Below are 25100 nucleotides of genomic sequence, written 5' to 3'. Positions count from 1 at the left end.
TTGTAAGGATGCTCAGCAGCATAAAAAAAGATTTGGAAACTACGAAAAATGACCAGTCAGAAATGAAGAATGACATAGAATAAATAAAGACTACATTACATGGAATAAACAGCAGATTAGAAGAAGCTGAAGATTGGATCAGTGAATTAAAAGACAGAGTAGAAAAAAATCACTCAATCAGAGATCCAAAAACAAAAGACAATTAAAAAACAGGAGGACAGTCTAAGGGAGCTGTGGGACAACATAAAGCATAACAATATTCATATTATAGGAGTGCCAGAGGAGGTTGAAAGTAACCAGGGGTTAGAGAACCTGTTTGATGAAATAATGGCAGAAAACTTCCCTAACCTAGTCAAGGAAAAAGGCACACAGGTTCTGGATGCACAGAGAGTCCCAAGCAAGAAGAGTCCAAAGAGGCTCATGCCCAGACACATCATAATTAAAATGTCAAAAATCCAAGACAAAGAGAGAATCTTAAAGGAAGCATGAGGAAAGGAAACTGTTACCTACAAAGGAGCTCCCATAAGGCTGTCATCTGACTTCTCATCGGAAACTCTACAGGCCAGAGGGAATGGCATGAAGTATTCAAGGTAATGCAAGAGAAGGATCTGAAACGAAGACTATTCTATCCAGCAAGATTATCAATCAAGCTGATAATCAGAGACATAGGCACATACTGCTTCCTTGAATTCCATCCGGGAGTGCTCTACATTATATAACATTATAAAATCAGAAACTAAGAAGCAGATATCATGTAGTCCAATCCCACAAATGCCAAAGAACCTATGTGCACAGCCCATGGACACAGACAACAATGTGGTAATGGCCAGATGGGGTCTGGTTGGAGGTGGGTAAAAGTGGGGAGGACAGGGGACATTTATAGTAGTGTCAACAATTAACAAACAAACAAACAAACAAAATACCAGAGGAATGTGGCTGCTCAGCCTCTCCTTCCAACTGGAAAAATCCAGTTTTGTTTTACCCTCCTATGTAACTAATATTGAACATAGTGTATGTTGGTTTTTGATAGATATGCTAAAGGTTTTATTTTGGCCCTTTTTTTTAGTTTTCTTGAAAACATTATCATGTGCCATATGTCTCTTGTGCATTCTTACTGATTTTCCATGTTCAAACTCCTAATATTTTATTTTGTATAACACATGATATCATTTGGTGCAAAATATAATTTAACTAATTTATGTAAGAGGTCCAGTCCCATATTTTCTTCTCTCTTTTATAAAGGTGGTCACCTAAATAACCAATAAAGTAAATTAGATTATATTGAAAATGAAAATTATATACGTAGATATACATATATACACACTAAATGAAAATTATATATATGCACATATATTATAATAAACAACTCTGTATATTATAAAGAATTCTAGTTATGATAGAGTATGTCCACTCACTTCTAGAGATACGTGCAGGCTAGAAAAATAGGAAACATGCAAAATCTGAAATTTACTCTATCTTTTGTAGAATTTTTATTGAAGGTTTAAATCAGATTACAAATTAGTTCTATCTCACATGCCAATTCAATTAATTGTTAGAAGTAATTTTGTGAGAGTCTGAGACCCCATCTGGCCTCAGCAGGAAAAGATGTTGCCTTCCATGGTTGATGAACGTGAACATCAGGCCATGTACCCCATGTAATATAATCTAAGGACACAGAGAATATCATTACATGCTCAGAATTACAGTGGGTCAGGCACAAAATTTCTTAAGAAACAATTCATGACTACCATCCTTGTGAACCTTGTATTTTATAGAAAAGATCTATGTGTAGGAATCAACCAGGACATATAAAGCTGCCTCTAATAAACAGGTGACTTCTGCAATATATGCCAGATATGCAGAAAGAGTTCAGAGGCTTATATATGTAAAACCTTATAAGGCAGTATAATTGTCATGGTGACTGATTTAAAGATAACTATTTATGATTTTAATAGACTATGTGCAAATGATAAAGCTGCTAATGTTTAACATAAAAATATAGAAATTTAAAATTTAAAGTTTACATTTTAAATGTAAATTTATACTAACATCCCAGACTGTCAAATACTTAGGAAAATCTAATGAAAGATGTGTAACTTTTCTTTATTGAAAACAAAAACTATTGCTAAGAAAACTTAGGATCCAAATAAATAAAGAAATATACAATATTTGTGAGTTGAAAGTCTCAAAAACTGTAAATATGTCAATTCTCTCAAATAGATCTAGAGATTTAGTAAAAACTCAATTAGAATGCAAGCAGAGGGATGTGAGATTGTGTGTGTGTAAAAATTTACAGGCTGATTTTAATTGTATTTTATGGAAAGGCAAAACACCAAAAAGCCAAAACAATCTTGAAGAAAAACAAGATTGGAGAATTACAGCATGATATTTCAGATAGATATAGAGAACATTTTGATGGTTACCAGATAGAAGGGCTTTGGGGATCATGAAAAGGGGGAAGGAATTAAGAAGTACAAATTGCCAGTTATAAAAACAGTCACAGGGATGTAGAGTACAACATAGGGAATATAGTCAGTAATATTGTAACACATATGTACAGTGTCAGATGTGTACTAGACTTAATGGACTGATAACTTCACAAGTTATATACATGTCTATTCACTATGTTGTATACTTTAAACTAATATATCATATGTCAATTGCAATTTTAAAATAATAATAATTTTTTAAACAGAGTGTTGGCGCAAGGATAGAAATTTAGATCAATGGAAATAATTAGAGTTTTATTTTATTTTTTATGTTCCACACTTTAAGGTCACTTGATTTGCAACTAAATGCCACTGCATTTCAGTGGGGAGTGGACAGTACTTTTAGTAAGTTGTTGTGGAGAACCTGGCTATTTGTATGAAAAAAAACTAAATCTTGACTCCCACCTCAGACTATCCATAATATTTATTTGAGATGGATTACAGACCTAAAAGTAAAACAAAGAATATTATTCTAGTTACCTCAAACACATTAAAGATTTTTAAATAATAAATAAAATTTACTAACCATAAAATAGGATATTGATAAATAGGACTTATTAAAATTAAAATAAAAACACCTTTTTCAAACTACAACATTAGTAACATGAAAATGCAAGCCACAACTTGGGAGTGTGTGTGTGTGTGTGTGTGTGTGTGTGTATACACTTGTATGTACACACACTTGTATGTATACATACTTATATTTATACACATACTTCTATATACACAAATATATCCAAAAGAAAGTTCTGGAATATACAAAGAACCACTAGAAATCAATAACAAAAAGACATAAAAAATATGGACAAAGGACTAAGTAAGCACCTCAAAACACTGCCTTTTCTAGTTTATAGGGTATTTTAAATGTTCTTTAAAAATGTGAAAAGGTGTTTAATGTCACTAGTTACCATGGAATAAAAATAAAAACCATGATGAGCACTTTTGGATATCCATTAGGATAGAAAAAGTAAAAATATGGAAAATATTAAGCATTGGTAAAGACATGTAGTAAAGTCTTATAGTGAGATATTACATATGACATATATATTTATTTTAGTCTATAGCTATATCTAACTATATCTATCTGTCATCTATCTATTATATACCTATTATCTATCAATCATAGGATTGTAAATTGTCACAATCAATTCGAATAACTGTTTGGCAGTACCTGCGAAAGCTAAACGTATGCCTAACATCTCAAACTGTCAAATACCTAGGGAAATACAACCCAGTTATCCCACTCACTGGTATATACCCATGGGAAATGGGGGCTTATAGCAACCAAAAGACATATATAAGACATATTCATAGCAGCCTCATTCATAATTAGGTTATTTACCATTGAAACTGTAATAATATGGACTAACATTTTAAAAATATACATTTATACATGTATGCATTTCTAGACTACAGAAGATTTTAGCAATCATTTAATCCAGTATTCACCAAAGTGTGATATATGGTCCACTTTTGGGATATCTTCCTTTGGAGAGATTGCTAAATGTGGGCTCCCAGGACACATACTAGGTGCATTGCCCAAATCTCTGAGGACAGGACTTAGAAATCTGTATTTTAAACATGTCCCCTAGAATATTTTTCTATCACTAAAGGTTGAAAATTAAGTTCTAACTTATCTTTTTAAGTTTACAGTTAAAGCTTGAAGTCCAAGGATATATGATAGCAAGTGACACAATTAGGTTAAGATTGAAATAACTTTAGTAAGGCTTATATATAGCAGGGACAACATCTCATTTTATTTTTGTAATGACACAACTTGGTAGCTAATATTACCCTTAATTTTTACCTAAAAAAATCAATCCTCAGAAAGCGATGGATAGAAAAAATTAATACATTTCCTCCTACCTTGTAAGTTCTAGCTGAGCTAATAATCAAATTAACAGAGAGACAGGTTAACAGGAACAAATCATTTGGTTCCCTTCGCAGCATTCAGATCCATATCTTCTGAATCAGAGCCCACCATCACTCTATACTTCCCACAATTCCGTAGTTAAGTCTTAACTGCATACTCTCCATAGTTATCAGGCTATGACTCAGAGTCAAGACTTTTGCTGCATTGGGCAACCAAATGCAGCTTTTCTCTTTCTTTCCTTTTTTATTTTTACCAGATAATTGCTCTTGGGTTAAAAATCTTAACCTTGTGTTAAAACCAAAGGGTGAGACTGTCACGTGGAAGGAAGACAAAGGATTCAATGAAAGTTCTCAGGAAGGCAAAATAAAGATTTACTCTTTCCTGCTTCATATTTGATAGGAGAAATAATTATGCAAGAATATGTCTCCTTGGCTAGGTTTCAGGAGAGTTCAATGCAAATAAAGAAATCTAGGCGAGGCCCCTGAAGAGGCCAACCAGGAAAAGTTTAGCTAATACCACCATCAACTGCACTGTAAACCTATGTGAAGGGAACTACTTTGCGTTTTTCTCTTGTTATACCACTAAATCAACAAATGCCATTTACCTTTTTTTTCTAGATAAAGGAGCTGTTTAGTGGAAATAATGTGCTCATTATGACAGAATAAGTAAATTACAAAGCAAGAATTCAAACTCAAATTTGTTTCTAAAGCCCATGCATCTCTCCCCACTGCACAAAATACCCAATGGTCCATGTCCCATTTTTTATTGTTATTTGCCTCAACTAAATATGGCATGAATTCAGGCTGTTTTGTATATCATACAGAAAGTAAAGTTGTTTAAATGTGAAATGCTGACATCAGAGATGTCATATCACTGCACTTCTACTCAGGAACAAATAAATAAAGGTATTCATTTTAAAGCCCCTATTCTCAGTGAAAGAAACAGGCGGGGAAGGGGGGAATCAGAGGCAGTAAAGATTTTCTACTCTGCCTGGATCTTCTCAATCTTTCAGCAAACAGTGCCATTCGAGGAATGTTAATAAATTGTAAATTCAGAGATTTGGTGTCATTTGCACAGTGAGCATAACAATTGGAAACAAACGCTTATTAAATTCAGCTTCTTAGTACTTGGCAAGCTAATATCAGAAAAGACAAAGGAGTGACAGGCAGCATGCTAACCCTGAGATACTTTATACGCATTCAGTGAAGATCACTTAGGTTTATCAAGGTGCAATAGCAAATAAAGGATTGGGTTTATTTCACTGCTTGAATATTACATAATAGAAGGGTAGGAATGTGAAGTTAGATCTCAGTCTTTGGGTTTGGCTAAGAAGGAATTTAGAGTCAAGACTCAAATACAAGTGAAAATTTATTTAGAAAGTCACAGAGGTAGAAGTGAGCTGTAGAAGAAGTGAGCCAGCTGGGCTGTGTGAACTCAGGAAAGAAGTTACAGAGGCAAAAGAAGGGCCCTTGGAGCTTAGGAGAGAGAAGGCAAAGAAAACACACCTGGGGGAAGGAAAGGGGAAAGGCACTGGCATGTTCCACAGACAGCTCCCCTAGGGAAAGAAGGGGCTGGGGGAAGGTGTGGGCCTGCTCGAGAGAGAGAGAGAGAGAGAGAGAGAGAGAGAGTACAGGCTGGGTCCTTCATCTTAAGGGCTTTTATCTGGTTTCCAAAGGTGAGGATTTTGTGAGAAGTCTCAGGGGAGGGCCTCAATAAAATATTCATCAGCATTCCAGATGTGTCCTTTCAGGGTCATGGTCTCTACTGATTGGTCATTGCTAGAGTAGGGGGTCCTGAGTCATTTCGGCTGGTCCGGCTGTCAGCCATGGCGTCCCTTGGTCTGGTTTGCTGCTTTTCTAGGCCTGAAGAGAAAACAGAACTGAGGCTAGATGTTATGTCTGGTTTGACCAAAACTCTGTCTCTGTGGTCAACAGACCCAAGGTTTGGTTCTTAATATTATTTGATGTGGGCCAGAACGTTATTGTTCTGAGGGCTTAATGCTTAATGCAGTTGTTGTGCAAGGGCTTGTGATAAGAGTCGTTTGTGGCTATTCTCTTGTCCCTTTGTTCCTTCTCTAAGGGGATCTACCACATGACTAGGGGGATGCCAGGGGAGGGAAGGTCAGGGGGAAAGGTCAGGAGAGGGTCAGCACCGCATGACCAGTGATAGGAAATGTCAGGGGGTTTAAGCTACATGGCTATCGACGTGCTAGGGGAGGAAAGGTCACCCTGGAAGCATTCCTATAATCCTTGTTTTCCCAGTTTTGCCCATTTCCAGGCACCTGGGGTTTTCCACCCTAGTGACTTTCTGTACCTGGCCTGTCATTCCTACTCCATCATGTCCATCTAACTGCCTACTACATCATGTACTAGTTTAAAATTTGATGAGCTTTTTTTTAGAAAAAAAACAAACTTCATTAATTGTATTCATTCATTTAACAAATATTTGTCATGATAAGAAAGAACCCTCCTGCACTCTGAAAACATTGATTTTATCTGTCTATCAGTTTTAAAAACCTCCAATTTCTTTCCATCTCATTTGGAATGAAATTCAAAGTTGTTATAAGGTCCTACAAAATCCAGCAGAACCTCCAAAACCATCACCTCATTGATCTAACTTCCTTCTGGTATACCTCCATTAAAAAGCTCCAGCAACATACCTCGATCAAGCTCCCACCTCAGCCTTTGCAGCTCCCTTTGCCAGGAATGCCCTTCTTGCAGATGGCACATGTCTCCTCTTTCACTTCTTTTAGGCCTTTACTCAATTTACCAAAAAGGCCTTTCCTGCCACATTATTTAAAATGTTTAAAACCCCCCTCCCCTCCCTCTCAGGACTACTTAAACTTCTTTCCTGCTTAATTTCCCCCCCACTGCACTTGTCACCTCCTATTTACTGTTTGCTTGTTTATATATCTGTGTTTATTGTCAACCTTTCCCTATAGACTCATGAGGGGCAGGGCTTGCCTGCTTTGTTTATACCTGTATCCCCAACTCCTGGAACCACGACTAGATGGTGCTCAACAAATATCTGTTTAATAAATGGGTAAAGGAATGAAGGCGTATATTCCTGGGTGTATCTAGGGAAGAAGTCAAGTTAGCACAAGTTTAAAGGCTCAAATGCAGAACTGGTCTTGTGCTTGAAGGCTAGAAACAAGGGCTGATGAACATGAGGATGAGCGGTGGGAATAAGGGGAGGGTGGGAAGCAAAGGCCACGGCTGTGGATTGCAAACATTTTTGGATTTCACTGTAATGCCATAGAAATTCTTTGGACGTTTGTAAGCAGGAAAGTAGTGAGGACTACTTTGTATTTTAAAAGCTCATCCCGAATACTGTGTAGAGAGTTAATTATATAAAGTCAAGAATGGAACCCTTGCAGAGGACAAGTTGAGAACAGGTGATGACTGTTACGAGCAGAACAGTGGGGGATAGATTCTGACACGCTGTTGGGAAGCCTTGTAAGAGTTGCTGAGGAGTCAGGACACTAGTTTTGCTGGAGTCAGGTTCTATTATAATCATTCACTCTTTCAACACATAATTGAAATAGAAAATTGAAGTGGAGAATTTTCCTCAGCATTGCAGAGGATGCAGAGATGGCTTACAATCAGTTTTTTATATGATAGTATTGGCTTAGTTTTGAGAGTTTTTTCTTCCTTGGAAATTTGGTTATAATTACAGTAAACTATTAGTAGAGGGAAGAAGAAAGGTAATTAACATTCATGGGTAACCTAAGTTATATCATGGATAGGTACTTTATGTGTGATGTCTTATTTCACCCTCCTACCAACCCTGATAGACAAGATGACTGAGCTACAGAGGGATGAGGTTATTTTTCCAAGAACAGGCAAATATGTAGTGGTTGAGCTGAAATACATACTTTTTGGCTCAAAATACCCTGACTTTTCAATATTGCAATGGCCATGACCTCATAATGTAACCTGAACATTCGTTCCCTTTATCTAATTTGGAACACACACATGCATGTACACACACACACACACACACACACACACGCATGTCAATAATATAAAAAAACCTAAACTTTTAATTAAAATATATCTTTTTAAAAAGTTATAGATAGTTCATGAACATGTTTTTAAGGAATCTAATGCGTTAGGTATAATTTAATATTGTTCTCAGTTTTTAATTATTCTCAGTGATTATTTAGTTGAACCTCATCTTTGACTTCAGACATAAGTAGAATATTTCTTTCAACTTACACTGGGTAGCCTTATATTTCAAGTTAAAAGCATTTCCTGTAGCCTGCTTCTAACGATTTAGTGGCCAGAAGTAAATCTCTGCTCTTGCTTATAATCCTGAGAAGAAAAATTATTCTAGAACTAACTTTTCTTAAAATTAATCAGGGCAAGGTTGATTTTGCCTTTTCAGCACTGTGCTTTTGACCTAAGATACACCATGAAAATATTTCCCCAAAAAGGAAAAATGCACATTAGTCTCCTCTGTCATCCATTCCTAACTCTTCTGATTTCCTTACTAGAAGACTATCAAAACTAAGAAATCCCTGCCCAGCCAGTGTGGTTCAGTTGGTTGAGCACTGCCCCATGCACCAGTAGGTCACCAGTTAGACTCCTGGTCAGAGCACATGCCTGGGTTGTACGCTTAATCCCCAGTGGGGGGGGGGTGTGTGTGTGCAGAAGATAGTAGATTAATGTTTCCCTTTCATCAAAGTTGCTCTCTCTCCCTCTTCCTTCCTCTTTCTGAAATCAATAAAAACATTTTTAAAAAGTAAGAAACCCCTTCCAATAATAACACCACATTATCTGATGTCTCCCCCCACACCCAAAAGATATGTTGAAGTACCTCAGAATCTGCCTTATTTGGTAAAAGAGTCATTGCAGAGATAGTTAAGATGAGGACCTAATGGAACAGGGTGGGGCCCTAATCCAATCAGATCAGTGTCCTTATTAGACGGCCCATGAAGACAGACATGCAGGGAGAAAGTCAGGTCTGATGATTGGAGCTAAGCAGCTGCAGCTACAAACCAAGAAACACCAAAGACCAGCAGTGAATCACCAGAAGCCAGACAAAAAAACAAGGAAATCTTTCAGAAGGAGCATGGCTATACTGACTCCTTGATTTCAGACTTCTAGCCTCTAAAACTGTGACAATACAAATTTCTGTTACTTTAAGCCAGCCAGTTTGTGGTAATTTGTTTCAGGAGCCCTAAGAAACTAATACACAGTATGATAGATTATATCGTTTTTTCATACATTACATTACATTCAATTCTCAAAGTCATCTTTTTTCTTTACATTTATTCTATCTTAAATACATTTCCATTTCTTTAACCCTGTACTTATCCCTCAGTATCTGCTCAGCTTGTTTCTCACTTTATTAAAGTCTCAGTTAGAATGCCTTCTCCCAAAGGAGACCTTTCCTCCCCACCCTATTTAAAGTAGCACCTCATCATTCTTCATCGCCTTACTCTGTTTTATTATTTTCATACTACATAAACATTTCTGTCATTATATTTTAAATTTAGTTTTGGATGTATTGGTTTTTTGGGTTTTTTTTTTCTTCTGTTTTTCCAGACTTGACTGTAGGCTCCACTGGGGTAGGGATTTTGTCTTTTGCACAGTTCTGTGTTTCTAACAGCTGTAACAGCAACTTACACCATGGGCATCAAAATAAGCGCCAAAGGCTGGACAACACTGTCATTATTTTATACACAATGAACTTGTTTTCTGTGCTAATGTAAAATTATAAGATCAATAAGAGTCACCCAATGATTAAAATTGGGTATCTGAGGGAAAACAGTCTGAGTCTAGCTCATCTGAATGCCAGGTATGTTGTTGTTTCTGAGTCGCCTTCTGAAATGTTTACGGCTTCTAAGGGACCAGTTCTTCAGATTGTTATATACACACCATGAGTATATTTTCTACTATCCACTTCTCAAGCTCTCCTCTTTAGAAGTTCAAAATAGAAACACTGCTCTACTTTCAAAAAACAAATGTTTCTCTAAGAAGAATATCAAGAGTTTACTAAGGAGCTTTTCTTATAATAGGGACTTTAAATTGCATCATAAAAACTCTGAATTCATTCATTCATTCATTCATTCATTCATTCATTCATTCATTCATCCTTCAATTAAATATTGTGACCCTGCTATAAAGCTAAACTCAGGCTGAGCTTATGAGGGATTTAAAAAAAAATAGCAGAGTCCATGTGTGATGGTCCCATGGAAGAGATAGATATATAAACCAACGTAATTTTAGTTAAAATGTAATATATCCATAAGAAAGGCATCATAATAGGAGGAAAAGAGATTTGAAGCCAGAGCTATGTGTTTTCAGCTTTCACTGAGGCTTGGTACTTTATTTCTTCCCCTTTCCCTCCATCCTAAGGACGGTAAGGCCTTCCCATCGTTTCCAGCCTCTGGTTCCTCATCAGGCTTTTTTGTTCCTTTAACTCTGCCAACACCTCTGTCAGTTCATTTAAATCTATTCATTCAAGCTGCTTCATTTGAACTTTTGGGGAAGAATGTTATTTGCTATGATACAATTGCTGTACTTAGCATATTTTCTGGTCCATAGTAGGCACTCAATAAGAGGTAGCTACTGTTATCACAGATCGGACGGTTCCTAAGAATCACGTAGGCAAGTAAAGGCAGACATAAAATCCTACTGCAGATATACATTCAACAACATGAGTCCTGAACTACGCCCCTCTGACATTCCTGCCGACACATATACATGGTATCAATAAGTAAATGTAATATAAATATTCATTATGAATACATGTGAAAATATCATTATAATTTTAAGGAAATTGTCCTGAGTTACCCATTATAATCTTTCCCACAAGTATTATAACATATTATTTTCATCATACGAGATTAATGTTGGTGCTAACTGGGTTTTTTTCAACGTATGCTGTCTACCTTTAAAATAATAAAACAAAAATTATATTTTTAAATGATATTTTCAATTATGAAAAATAAAATTAGTAAAAGAGAAGAAATGTGCCACAAAGAAACCAAATCTAAAACAAAACCAGAACCAGGAAGCACTTGGGCATAGCCCTATGTAACACTAAGTTAATAAGAGGTTTTGTGATGTTCATTTGCATGTTGCTTACTTTCTGAAGGCAGATAGCCTAGCTCTTTGCATAACTGCTTACAAATTACGTTAACAATGGGGGTCTGAATCTTCACTATTAAACATAGTAGGTCTATTGGCAGGAGAAAAGCTCACATACCACTAAAACTTTGAAGATATATTTTTTTCCAGTTCTCTGTGGGTAATCACAGAAGTTTAGAAAGAAATAAAAAATAAAAGAAGGGTATCATAAGTAAGTCTTCCCTCTGCCCTCCTTAGAACTAGAAGCTCTCACTCACTCTTGAGCCCAAGGCCTAAAAGTTTCCATAAAAAAGTAAGTTAGGGAAAGACTGTAGCCTGGAAAAGGAGCTGGATAAAGAAAGGGGTAGAAATTTAGATTTCAAAAGACCCAGTCTCTAGAAAGAAGGGGAAATAGAAGTTTGATAAAAGATGGGTGGCAGGTGATACTTTCAGGTAGTTCAAGGAACAAAAAGCATCATTTTCTCTCACTCCAACTGGAGCAATTTTCACACTGCCTCTCCATTTGAAGATGTGGGCCATTCAAGTCATCAGCGCTATGTAATTACCCCTTTCCCCATATTAGCATGTTGTGAATTTAGCCAGTTAGTCTCAGATACTGATAGAATTAGCACAGGTTAGTGTTGTATAAGTCTAACATTTTCTTAAAGTTTGTTGAATTTATTGGAATGCCATTGGTTAATAAATTATATAGGTTCCAGGTGTACAATTCTATAATATATCATCTGTACATTGTATTGTGTTCACCACCCCAAGTCAAGTCTTCTTTCATCACCATTTATCCCCCCTTTACCTTCCTCTACCACCCCCAAGCCCCCTTTCCCTTTTATGGCTTTTCACTTTACTAACCAAAATGTGCCCTTTATTTTAAGTTGTCATCAGGGGGCAAAAATAGATACTACTGGCATACGGAAGCAAGTTTCCATTATTTCAGTGGTTGAAATTTATCCCAAGCAAACAAACGTTAAAACAAGAAGCACATGTGAAGGAATAAGTATACTTAAAAGCTTTTTAGCCTGCAGGATTAATTTTAATCAAATTACAGTTTTATTATACACAATAAAATGATTCGTATTTTGTAAGTCCTAGTAAAAAATTGTGGGGCATTGTACTTCAAAATGCTTGTTGGAAATTAATGATTGGCCTTTAGCATTTTCCACTAATTTCCTGTCTTATAAAAAATTGAAGATAAGTGTTTTGTCTGAATCAAACATCTTTTGTATCACTATATACTTAAAAAGTGCAGAATAGTTATAAAAATGATTAAATAATCTCCAATTTTGTGCTCAGAACCCTCTTCAGGAACTCCTGTGATGAGAGAAGAAATAGCCTGGAAGGGGATGTTATGGGCTAAACCGTGCCCCACTCCTCAAATTCTTATGTTGACGCCCTAACCCTGGTACTTCAGATTGCATTTTGAGATAGGACCTTTAAAAAAGTAATTGTCAAAAAATGAGTGTCCACTATGGTGGACACTAATCCAATCTGACCAGTGTCTTCATTAGAAGAGGTGATGAAGGCATACAAGGAGGCACCAGAGGTGGCCATGCACGGACGGATTCCCAGCTGCCAGCCACGGAGAGGGGTGTTAGAGGAAGCCAGTCCTGCAGACACCTTGACCATGGCCTCCCAGCCTCCAGAACTGTAAGAAAATACACTCCCGCTGTTTCAGCCATCCAGTATGTGACATGTTGTTCTGGCAGCCCTAGCAAACTAATGCACTCAGTGTATATGTAATTACTTTTCATAGACTACATAGAGGATGTGATAATCTGGCTAATTTAAAGAAATAACATACTATCATTCATATGACAATTATTAATTTTTTAAAATGTATAGGTAATCTAACAAAAACAAATTGCTGTTACCGCAATGCGGCAAGCTTCAAGAATGTATATCCTCATAAGGAAACTCAATTATTATAGAAGATATTATTTGTCAAAATATGGTAGAAAAATGTATCCTGGTTTCATTCAGGTCTATGAACAGAACATTTCAAGATATAAATAATATAGAATCCAAAGTCATACACGAATGACGTAATGATGGACTAATCCTCTAAAGCACTCATGTGCTTATTTGGTCCCCATTTATTGAGCAAGTATGATGAGATATCATAATATACAGCTGTACTGTCAATATGGTAACCCTTAGCTACACATGGCTATTAACATTTAAATTGATTCAAATTAAATAAATTTAAAGCTCCATTTCTCAGTTGCACCACCACATCTCACGTGCGTAATAGCCACATGCGGCTAGTGGCTACATTATTGGATGTGTACCTACAGGGTTACGCAAAAGTAGGTTTACAGTTGTTCGTACGGAAAATAATACAATAATTAATAAATAATCATATAAGAATAAACTGTGTCTGGCTGACTCATAACTATAAACCTACTTTTGCCCTTCCTACCCCTTAGTAGAACACTTCTATCATCGCCATCAGTTCTGTGTTCATGTCCTGGGTTTTCCATTTGCTAGTCATTCCACTTGTGTAACTCAATTACTTTATTTGCAAATAGGGAGCAATGAATAAGCCATTTGTCAAAAGGTTATTATGAGGATTTAATGGGGTGGCACCTGTGAAGGTCAACTATAAACTGAGAAATGTGTTGTGTATAATAAGTTGTGCTGGGCTGAATGAATGCAGTGATATGGCTCCTACTTTGGAGGATAGCATATTACATAGGGAATATAGGCTTATCAATAAATAACTATCATACAAAATAGAATGTGAAAAATACATAATTAATAGGGAACTACTGAGATGTTGAGAGATTTTCCCCACTGCCTGAGTACAAACTCTTAACAAGTCCTTCATGATATAGTCTTCTGATCTCTTGGTTATTTATTTATTTGTTTGCTCTTGTGGTCTCTTGCTAGGCATCAGCTTTCTTTAGTTTACATCCTACCTAAATTTAGAGGTTACTTATTTATTCGATTCTTCAAATAGGCCAAACCTGTTTCAGAGTTTTCTGTCTTTCCCAGATTCTAACACAAGGCCAGGCTGCTCCATTTTGACTCCCCGCTCCTTCCATCTCTTCACCTGCCCTATCCAGTCTTTACCTCTCATCCCAGCCACCATTTCTTCTAAAAACTCTCCTCTGACTATGCTAGTTCTCTATCATCACAATTATCATATTTGATTGAAATGTCCTCTAACCTGAAATTGCCTATGTCCCTCCTGACTACAAACTCGGGGCAATTAGGAATCCTTCTTCTCTTGATCACTGTAAAGGCTCCAACAGCCAGCACTGTAGCATCGCAGGCTCATGGTAATTGTCCAGTATGTTGACTGAATGAAAACTAAGGGAGAGAGAAAAGGCTTTTAGCTGATGAGATTGTGTATGTGGGTAAATCGTTAAAAAGATGGCATCTGAATGACCTTCCTGAAATGTGGCTCTGTGTGCACCACAGACATAGGTTCCAGTTATTTTCTTATGTTTAATGTAGAACCTAGCCTGCATTTTGTTTCCCAAAGTTAACATTTGATCTAATTCAACTAAAATTTGTCATTTAATTAATTGCAGAATACTCATACAAAGTAGGGTAGAAACAAATGAAAAATAATAATTGTCATTTATTCTATGTCTGGGAACTTTTAGGCCCTTTTATATGGATTATCTCAGATAACCCTTACAGCAACCCTGAAAGTGAGGTATTCTATTACTTTATTTGATAGACAGGTGATTGGAAGCTGGGAAAGAACAGGTAAATTGTCAAACGCCACACAGCTAATAGGTAGTGAGACTGGAGGTTGAGCCACGTCTTTCTGATTTCAGAGACTTCATATCCACGGAAACATAAAGGTTACTATGAGATGATGACCTCACCTCTCAAAAGTAAGTAATATTTATGTAACAATTAGGAGCCATTTTTCTCTTGGAAGCATGGTAAAGGATCTCTGATTTTCTTAAGTAATTATTTCACTCATCTATTATTTCTGTTGTCACGGTCACATTTCTTAAAGACATACTTTATTTAGGCTCATTCTACTTACAGCCTCCTTGTCCATAACCACCCAACTAATCCTTAGACTGTGTTCCAGTCTCTCAGACTCCATCGACCCCAAAACCTTTTAGTTACAATTGACTGTTTAGAATAAAAATAGCATTTACTGAATAAAAGGCAATAAGAGTTTATACCAAGGAGGAGTGCTCAGTATTCTCTTCTCACTTATGTGTGTGTGTGTATATATATACGTGTATATGTAAGGCATCTGAGAGAAACATATTTGATAATAATCTCTGGAGAAAGATGATTCTTTCTGAATATTTTGTAATTTATTAATGTTTAAGCTGATTTATTCAGCTTAAGCTAAACCGATACATTATTCATATTAATGGAAGCACATAAATAACGTTGATTTTTATCTTGAAAATCTCCTTTTACAAATTTGCTAGGAAGCAGGCTATACCTCACTGCTGATGCATTATCAACTCATTAAAACATGAAATTTATAAGAACTTATGTTCAGCTCAAGGGAGAAATGGTATAACATTTTCTCACAGTTAATGTGAAGGACAAATATACTACAGACACATCAGAAAAATGACAAATTATTATGTACTGAACATTTTACAAGGGTAACTCTTGAAATTTCTTATGGGTGATTTTTCCATTGCATTTTAACTCTCTATAAACTAAGCCCCTCAAGCACGAGCACATTTAATTTATTTTGCAAAATAATTATGTCGACAGGATGGCTGGGAAAACGAACTAGGCTCCTAACATTTTCAGTGATATCTGTCCTGTCAGAGCCTTTTAGGGCCTTCTGTATTATCTTGAAAATGGTCACCATTTAGGAACATAGTGAGAAAAGTATCTGCAGTCATTCAGAATGCTGTTCACTGTGTCCTTAAGGAGTCTCTTGGGGCCAATTTGGCAGATTAAATCGATCATATCCGGGGAGAGGAAAACGAATAAGGCAGATGGAGACTAATAGCGTCAGACAAATATAATGCTCTGATCAACCCTGCGTTCACTTTGCAAACGTTTATCTAAAACTTACTCTGGTGAGGACCTTCATAGCTACTGTAGATACAGAGAGGGGGGGACACAGCCCCTGTGCTCAAGGGACATTAACGTAAGTAACTACACAACGCAATAATGTGATTCTAGAAGTGCATTTGATAGTATAGCTTGGATAGCACGGTGCATGGTCCATGCAATGCCCTCAATAAACCTTAGGGTGGTATTATATTATATTCATAGTTATGTTATATAATCATATATTATGTGACTATTATAGGCCACCTATGCTAGGTATATATACGCTATTATTATTAAAAGCAGAGTTTTGTTGTTGTTGTTCTGAAAAGGAAGTAATATGTTATCGTTAGGATGAGGGAGAGTCACCAAAGCTGTCACAAAGTGGTTGAGAAATAAGGTGGATCATAAGAAATAAGTTAGATTACATTACTATGAAAATGAGGGACAGAATTTTGACCTTGACATGCAAGCAGTTCACTCACACCTGGGAAAAAGGAGGTAAGTTCCTACGCCCTGAGCTTCAGAGGCCAGCCCCCTTCCTTCCTGAGGTCCTACTCCTCCCCACCCAGAGCCCACACCCCGCCTTGTTCCAGACCGTGCTCTGAACTCACGTCACTGGAGTCTCCAGGAAGCCGGGCCCGCGCCCACCTCTGTTCCCCGCGCAGACCGCGCCAGCGCTGCCACAACTCTATGGCCGAAGGGTGGCCCTGCGCCGTGATCTGCGGGAAGTGTGGCTAACGCCTAGACTTAGGGGCTCAGTCGTTCCGATGTGTGGGCTTCAGAACATGGACAAGGAGCATGGGCTTAGGGTCGTTTCTTCTTGTGCTGGGACAGAATTCTGAGGCAAAAAGAACATCCTAAATTTGCACGGAGACTTCAAGACCGTGATCAAGGTGTATTTTTCAAAGAAGGAAGCTAGGACCTGCTCAACAGTTTGATAGCTGATTTGCAGTTTTTAACTGTTGAGATACATGGTCGGTAGGTCTCCATTTCAGTGCTTGCTCCGGGCCCTGAAAATATAAGGCATGGGCTTGTTACTGATTCAGAAAAGAAAAGTTGGCCAGGTCGTGGTGTACGGATCTAGAGAGACAAAAATAATTCCGAAACTGGCAACTAAAGCTGCGAGGCCACTAGGGCCTCAGAAAAGAATGGGACTCAAGGAGAAGGGCGAATCGTAACAGCAGCTCTGATTACTACAGACTTAGGAAGCATCGAAGGCTACCTAGGCCTCAGAATCACATCATCGGGATTCAAGAAGAGTCAGAGAATATGTGCTTGGCCTACAAATAAAATAGAGAGGTCTCATTTTATTCTCTTTATCCTACCAGCTGCATTGAGCTGCCCTTCCTTTGTGTTCTCCTAACAACCTGGGCACACTGCTATCTTCGCCATTGTTTCTGTACTTTGTAATATTCTGTTTACCTACGCGTGTAACCAAAAACTGTTTTGATCTCCTCTAGGTAGTTAACCAATGCTCTTCAGTTTCTGTCTTTTCCATGCCAAGCAGAGTGCCAGGCATATAAGTATTGGGTCAATGTTAATTAAGTGAATTATTAAGAAGTGAAAATGTTTCACGAGGGGGACTATTCCTCCTCATTATTTTTATTTCTAGGAATATAATACCTATGGGCATTCAAACCCTCATTAGCTGTCTGAGAAGCAACCCAGAGGTGTGGGAAAGATATTGGACATGTAGTCAGCACACTTAAGTACAAATTCCATTTCTGCCACTTGGGCTTCTAGGGGAGTGACTTAACCTTTCTAAACATTTGTTTTCATAGGAGAAAACGGGAGGTAATTCGCTTAAGAGACGACAATGTCCCTCATAGTTTTGTAAAAGATGTAGGTTTTGCTGTAAAGATAAAACTAAATCATGATGTTGTAGCAGACACCCTGTGAGTTTGCACCACATCTCTTGGCACAATCTGATTTGGCCATAGGTGAGGTACACAGTTCCATGCAAACACAAGCTCATCTTGACTTCTAGGGACCCACAACAGGCCAAGAGCGACTACCTTTCTACAACAAAAAAAAGAATTCTAGTATAAACTAGCAACTTTAATTAATAATAATGTATCAATATTGGTTCATTAATTGTAACAAATGCACTAAGCCTATGCCAGACTTTAATAATAGAGAAAAGTGGTAGGGAGGTGCTGTACTTTTTAATTTTCTGTAAACCTAGAACTTCTCTAAAAATAAAGTTTATTAATTAAAAAAAAAAATGTAGTGCAGATATGCTTTTCTGATCTAAAACGTCGGCATGTTGAATTTTCTGTGTGGTGCCTTCAAGTGTATGTATCTAAATCCAGGAAGAGATATCAAGTTTAACTACCCACTTTGTGACAATGACACATTTTCATTGTTACCAAGGTGGTTGAAAAACAAGTAAAACTAGCAACCAGTTAAAAGTAACATATATTCTCATATACTCTTTATAGCTAATGTGGTCACTGTGGTTCCCCTTTTACAGCTGAGGAGGAGACAGGCACAGAGACCTGAGGTCAAATAGCACACAACCAAAAGCAGCAAGCCGGCATTCAAACCCAGCCACTTTTCTTCACATCCATGCTGCTTTTGACAATATAAAGGTAAACATATAAATATTGGCTAGAAATATATACATATATACACACACCATTTTTATATGTGTATTTTATACGCACACCCCATTTATAAGGAAACTTGAACCTAACTCTTCAGTTAGTTGATAGACAGCATGGCTTGCATCTACTATGGATCAGTGAACCATGTATGTCCTCAAAATATTGGCTTGTTTATTAAACAATATTCTGTTCAAAGGTTATGGTTGAAATAATGAAACAGATACATTTCTGGATGAAATACTCTCTGCTAATACCCCCTGATTTATTCATAGGCATTCCTCGCTAATATTTATACCTGAGAGAATTCCCTTTCCAAGCAAGCAGCTATGCTTCCAGGAATAATTAGCCAGTTGGTCACCCCCCGCTCAGCACAGAACTCTGAATGTTACGGGGCGATTATACACAGATGGATGGTCCTGGTGAGGTTGCAACAGAGTCCTATGGAGAGTATAGGCCTTTCCTCCCCCTAACATTGGACATGACCTTTTTTTGGCCTTTGGAATCTTTCCCTACTCACTGCAGCACACGGGCACTACAGCCCACCTGTTCCCAAGGCGCATTGGTATTCGCTTTTGTAAGTGTGCTGTTTAAGGACTGGGAATGAAGTATCAGTGTCTCAAGTGCTGTTGAAACAATTTCGCCATGGAATCAGAAAATAAATGATTTATTTATATTTATATAACCAGAAAATGGAGATGGCAGGGAGAAGTGCTGTGGATGGGGTTTGAATTCTAATTACCTACGGCACCTGTTACAGGGATACCCTCAGGCAAGTTACTTAAGATTTCTGAACTTTGTTTTCGCTTTGGGAAAATAGAGCCTTCCAGAATGAGTAGTTTCCTGGATTTAATATTGTAGTCTGTGTGGTATGTGTGTGTGGTGTATGAGTATGTGTGGTGTATGTGTGTGGTGTGTGTGTGTGTTTCTGCGTATGTATTTTCCCTAGGAGCCATAATTCAGTATTTGCTAATTCATTGTGATGTCTTTCTAGAACTGCCACAAATAATGAAAATTAACCGTGTATACCTGTACATGAATCCCCCTGGGGATGCTGTTTCCTCCTGTGTGCCCCAGTGCGCTCTGACGGTGCCCATTGCACAGCGAGGACTCGGTTCGCTCTGGTGGAATATAGCAGAGGAGGAATAGAGGAATGGAGGGGAGAAAGGACAGCAGGGACTGAAGGACAGATGACTGTGTGAAAGACGGACTCAAAGCTCATCACAAGGTTAACATGAGGCTATGTCTCATGGCTCTTTTCCCATCAAAATTTGATGGCTAGGTTTTCATGGAAATGTTCCTTTTTAATGCCTCTCAGGCTTGGCATTCTGACTCTCTGGCACTTCCCCTGAACGCCACATACACCTCCACACGCTTTTCATTTTTCTTCTTAAACGATTTGCCACCATTTACAGCATCACCTTCTTCATCTGGGTCATCTGTTTTTCCATTTATGACAAGCTCCTGCTAAATCTGTAAATGAGGTCAGAGTATCCTTACTTTAGGGAGATTCTTCATCTTTCTCCCTCTGCCCTGCGCTTCTTGCTGAGATTGCTTGTGCCCTGCCTACATGTTATTTTTCTTTTCAAGCAAGCTGAGCGAGAAACCAAAGGAGCAATTTAACAAGTAAAGCCACTTTTGATGTATTGGAAATCTTTGGCCAAAAGTGATAGTAATAATGCTTCCATGAGTACAATGACAGTTACATGCCAGGCATCGTATTGAGCCTTTTTATATCCTGAATTGTGTCCCTGAAAAGTTCATATGTTAAAGTTTTAACCTCTAGCACTTCACAAGGTGACTATTTGGAGATAAGGTCTTTAAAGAGGTAACTAAGCCTGGCCGGTGTGGCTCAGCGGTTGAGCGTCACCCTAGGATCCAGGCGATCCAGGTTCGACTCTTGGCCGGGGCACATGCCCGGGTTTCAGGCTCCTTCCCAGCAGGGGGCGTGCAGGAGGCAGCCGATCAATGACTCTTGTCGTTGTTTCTCTCTCTCTCCCTCTCCCTTCCTCTCTCTGAAATCAGTAAAAACATACATATATATTTTAAAAAGAGGTAATTAAGGTAAAATGAGGTCATAAGAATAAACCCGAAACTAATATGGTGCATGTCCCTATAGAAAGACGAGATCAGGATGCAGACTTGCACGGAAAATAAAAGACCTTGAGAAAACGGAGGCAGAAGATGATTATCTAAAAGCCAAGAAGAGGAGTCATAGAAGAAATCAACTCTGCTGACACTTTGATCTCAGGATTATGTCCTCTAGAACTATAAGGAAGGAAACTTCTGTTGTTTAACCAGACTGTGATACTTGGTCATGGCAGCTAGAAAACTAATTCATACACATTACTATTTGTTTCTTTGTTTCACATGGTATCCTATGGAGCAAAGACGTATCGCTGTCCCCTTATTTATAGAAGGTGAAAGTAAGGCTCTGAAGTAAGGTGTGAAGGGTGCCATTTGAAGTAGAAAATCAACCCACTGATTGATATGATTTTTACAACCTAGAGGCAAAAATAATATGAGGCAGTGGGTTTATGGTCTGATTTTCACATATAAAACACGTTTTCTAGTTCCATACATTATTCAGTAAACTAACTTTAAATGTCATTTTGTGCCAGGCATTGTGATCTGTGTCGAGGATACAGAAAGAAATAAAACATAATGTCTGGCCCATAGAAGCTCTTGGTCTTTTAGAGAAGACATACACAAAATATATTCACTCAGTATCTTGTATTGAACATATTACCCACATATATCCACCCATCTAATCGTCTCAACTCTAGACACAGAGGTGACGACCTCTGCTGAGGATCAAGACAGTCCTTACAGAGAGAATGATGACTCACCTGGGCCTTGAGGCCTGAGGTGGTCAGACAGAATAATGGCTGATGACATCTTAAATGCAGGCAACGCGGATTATGTTATTTTTTAGGCACATGCTGGGCAAATAAGCAGATGATCAGGAAAACATGAGCTGAGGCACCCCTGAGCCATTTCAGGTTTCAATCCAGACAAGTCTAGCCCTGACCTGTGGAGCCCCTGAACACAGCATGGCTGCTAATTCCAGCACAGTTACCTGCAAATAGTGGAAACCCCATCAATCCTGATGATAGACTGACTAACTGAACAACTGGCTTAGAGTTGCCCATTTATTTTTAATCTGGGCTAATAATACTACCAAGCGCTTCCCTTGGGAATGTATATGAAGATAAATGAGGTGCTTTATGTCACAGGGTTCTGAACTTCTTAGCAGAAAAATGTTAAAGTAAATTTACAGTCATATTATATATTCTTTAATAAATATTTGATTGGATGTGCATAGAATATCCATGATCCCTTAAGAGATTTAGAGGAAGATAGCCAAGAAAAGACCTATAAGCCTTAAACTGCCCAAATCCCAGAAGATGATTTAAGCAATGCAATAAGTAAGTAGGTTGACCTATTTCTCATTTTAAGGGCAGAAATAAAATTACCATTCGTACATAGAAAAAGGCCTCCTTCCACAGTAAGTGTGAGCAATGTTAAAACCAAGCTTTCTCTTTCTTTAAAATACTTCTAAGTTGAGCTAAGTGAATATAAAACAAGCTCAGACAAATACAAAAATATACACATGAAAAGTAATCATAGTAATAGATCCTTGACTAATAAATCCAGTTCTTTGTATGCTGTCCCTGGGAGGCTGGGGTACATTGTGGAGCAGAGCAATGGCTTTGAAGTCATAATGACGGGTGTTCCAGTCCTTTCTCTCCCAATTATAAGCCTTGTGACCTTGGACAAGTAAATGACTTACCTCTCTGTGCTTTCACTTGCTCATCAATGAAACAGAGGTAGTGATAGTCAATGCGCAGATTTGTTGTGAGTATCCAAGAAACTAATTTAAAAAACCCAAAAAACATCTAGAACTCCTCTCAAAATATAGCAGGTAGTTACCAAATGTTGTATATTGTCCTTTCCACAAAATGTGTGGTTTCAAACAGCCATGACATTAGGCTACACTTTAGGACTTTAATGGTTATATGTGGAAAGGTAACTGTGTTACTGTTTTATGTAACCCTCAGTAACCTCCTAGGGTGTAGGTACTAGCACTATTACTATTTCCCAGATGAGGAACTGGGCTTTAGAAATAAATGTTAATAGACTTACCAGCTTCAGAATGTTAAGTGGCAGATAGGGGACTCCACTCCAGACTCCGTGCAGCAGGTCCTGGAATAACAGTGTTTCCTTCGATGTTGTTACGGGATAATGTTGAAAAGGTAAAAAAAAAAAAAAAAAAAAATTGATTCCCACCTGATGCACCTGTCTGTGCGGAGTTTGCGCTTTCTCCCAGCATCTGCATAGTCTCTCCGGGTGCTCGGGTTTCCTCCCTCGCCCCAAAGGTGAGCCCGCGGGTGAGTCGCTGTCTAGAGGTCCCCGTCTGAGCGAGCGTGTGTCCCCCAGGGATGCCGCGGCGTCCTGCCCTGCCCAGGGCTGGGTCCCCCCTTGCGGCCGAGCTGCAGGACGGGCTCTTAGCACAGATGCCGCCCTAAACTGGAATAAGGGGCTTGGAAAATAATTTTCCATGTTTGCTTTATCTTTCTTAAATGTATGTACAGCTCTCATTTACTTCAATGTTTAATATTAGGAGTGTTTGGGGATTTTATTGAGAAGTCTGGTGATGTTTTTATGACCTGACATATGCCATAGGAACTTAACTCTTGTTTAAAATTGGTTTCTGATAGCCCTTTCACCTGAGTTGTAGTTTCCTAGAACATTAAGTGAGAATTTTCTGGATAGAAAGACCATGCTCTTCAAGTCACCACTAGGTGGCCTCTGTAGGAGAAGCAACAGTTTTGGGGTTTGGGTTTTTTGTTTTGTTTTGTTCCGTTTTGTGTGTGTGTGTTTTAATTAATTTAGTCCAAGCAAAAATTTAATCTAGGTCCTGTTTAATGATAATAATAATAATATTTATGATATCTCACATTTCTATAGCATATTTATATTTTATAAGTTTTGTGTGTTTTTATACAAACGAACGAAAAACCTTGGGAAGCAAGATTACAGAAATCTTCCTCATCTTTTAGTGGGTAAAAGTGATTCCCAGACAGTATAACTAATTCTACCTTATTTTTATATGTAGGTGTACTAAAATAGTGTAGTTTTGTTTTTGACTAAAATCTCTTAACTCTCTAACATCTCTTAACTGCCTGTCTCTGTGATGAATTGGAAACTTGAGAAAGTAGTATATCGTCTCACTTACTGGGGTTGTATGGACTGGATGCTGCTGGGCTGTGGGGGAAAAGTCCTGGCCAGTAACCTCATTGAGCTGCTAGCTAAACTTGTGAACCAGGCAAATTATTTATATATGCTCAGTGTCACCTTCTGGGCTAAAAATGTGTTGAAAAAACTTCCAATTTCTTTCCTTATCAGAGTGGTGGCAATTTAGCCCCAACACCAGCAGCTGTGTCCCCATGGCTTAGGCTGCCTGAGACTCCTAGGCTAATTTGGATATCTCTCTGTCTCCATCCCGGGGCCTCACATTTGGAGTTTCCTACTTTATCTGTCCTTTGGGGTTGACTGCCTAGTTGGATAATCATAGCTGGGTTTAAATTTCCCCTCAGTTACTCTGTCTCAGGTTATTCTTCCCAAATTCATCTTCTACAGCCTGAGGGCACCTCCCATCTCATTCTCAGTCAGTTCAGGCCCTAGGATAATGCAGTAGAGCAAGTTCAGAAGTCTGGGCTGCTTCTGGTCTCAGAGAATGACCTGGACAGAATATAAAAGAGGTAGAAGAAGTGAACAATGGAAAAAAAGGGCAAAGCTCAGAACTGAGTTGGTGAAACTGTGAGAAAATACGGGGATAGGTTGGTGGTGCTCTCCCCTGGACAGAGGAGTAAGAGCAGAATTTTGGGGAGGCAGGTGAGCTTTCAAAATCTCATGTAACCCAGGCATTCCCTACCCAAACACACTGAAATTCACTAACGGACTTTGTGGGAGCTCCTGGAATTCAGGTATCTCCCATCTTGTCTCAATTGTGTCTCTTGTGTCTGGAGTGACTGAAGCCACC

General features: G+C 38.2%; 1 long non-coding RNA gene across 1 annotated transcript in view; it reads right to left on the bottom strand.

The window, feature by feature from the left end:
• The window catches only part of LOC107534142 (uncharacterized), a 737970-nt gene extending 714689 nt beyond the window's left edge, over positions 1-23281 (bottom strand). The window contains exon 1 of the long non-coding RNA XR_015715280.1: positions 23201-23281. This is a non-coding gene — a long non-coding RNA (uncharacterized LOC107534142). The remainder of the gene's footprint in view (positions 1-23200) is intronic.
• Positions 23282-25100: the final 1819 nt, after the last annotated feature.

Source organism: Miniopterus natalensis, chromosome 11 (assembly GCF_054644295.1).
Source record: "Miniopterus natalensis isolate mMinNat1 chromosome 11, mMinNat1.hap1, whole genome shotgun sequence".
Taxonomy (NCBI): Eukaryota; Metazoa; Chordata; class Mammalia; order Chiroptera; family Miniopteridae; genus Miniopterus; species Miniopterus natalensis.
Note: the sequence above shows the minus strand (reverse complement) of the source record. Positions and strands in the feature narration are given on the sequence as shown.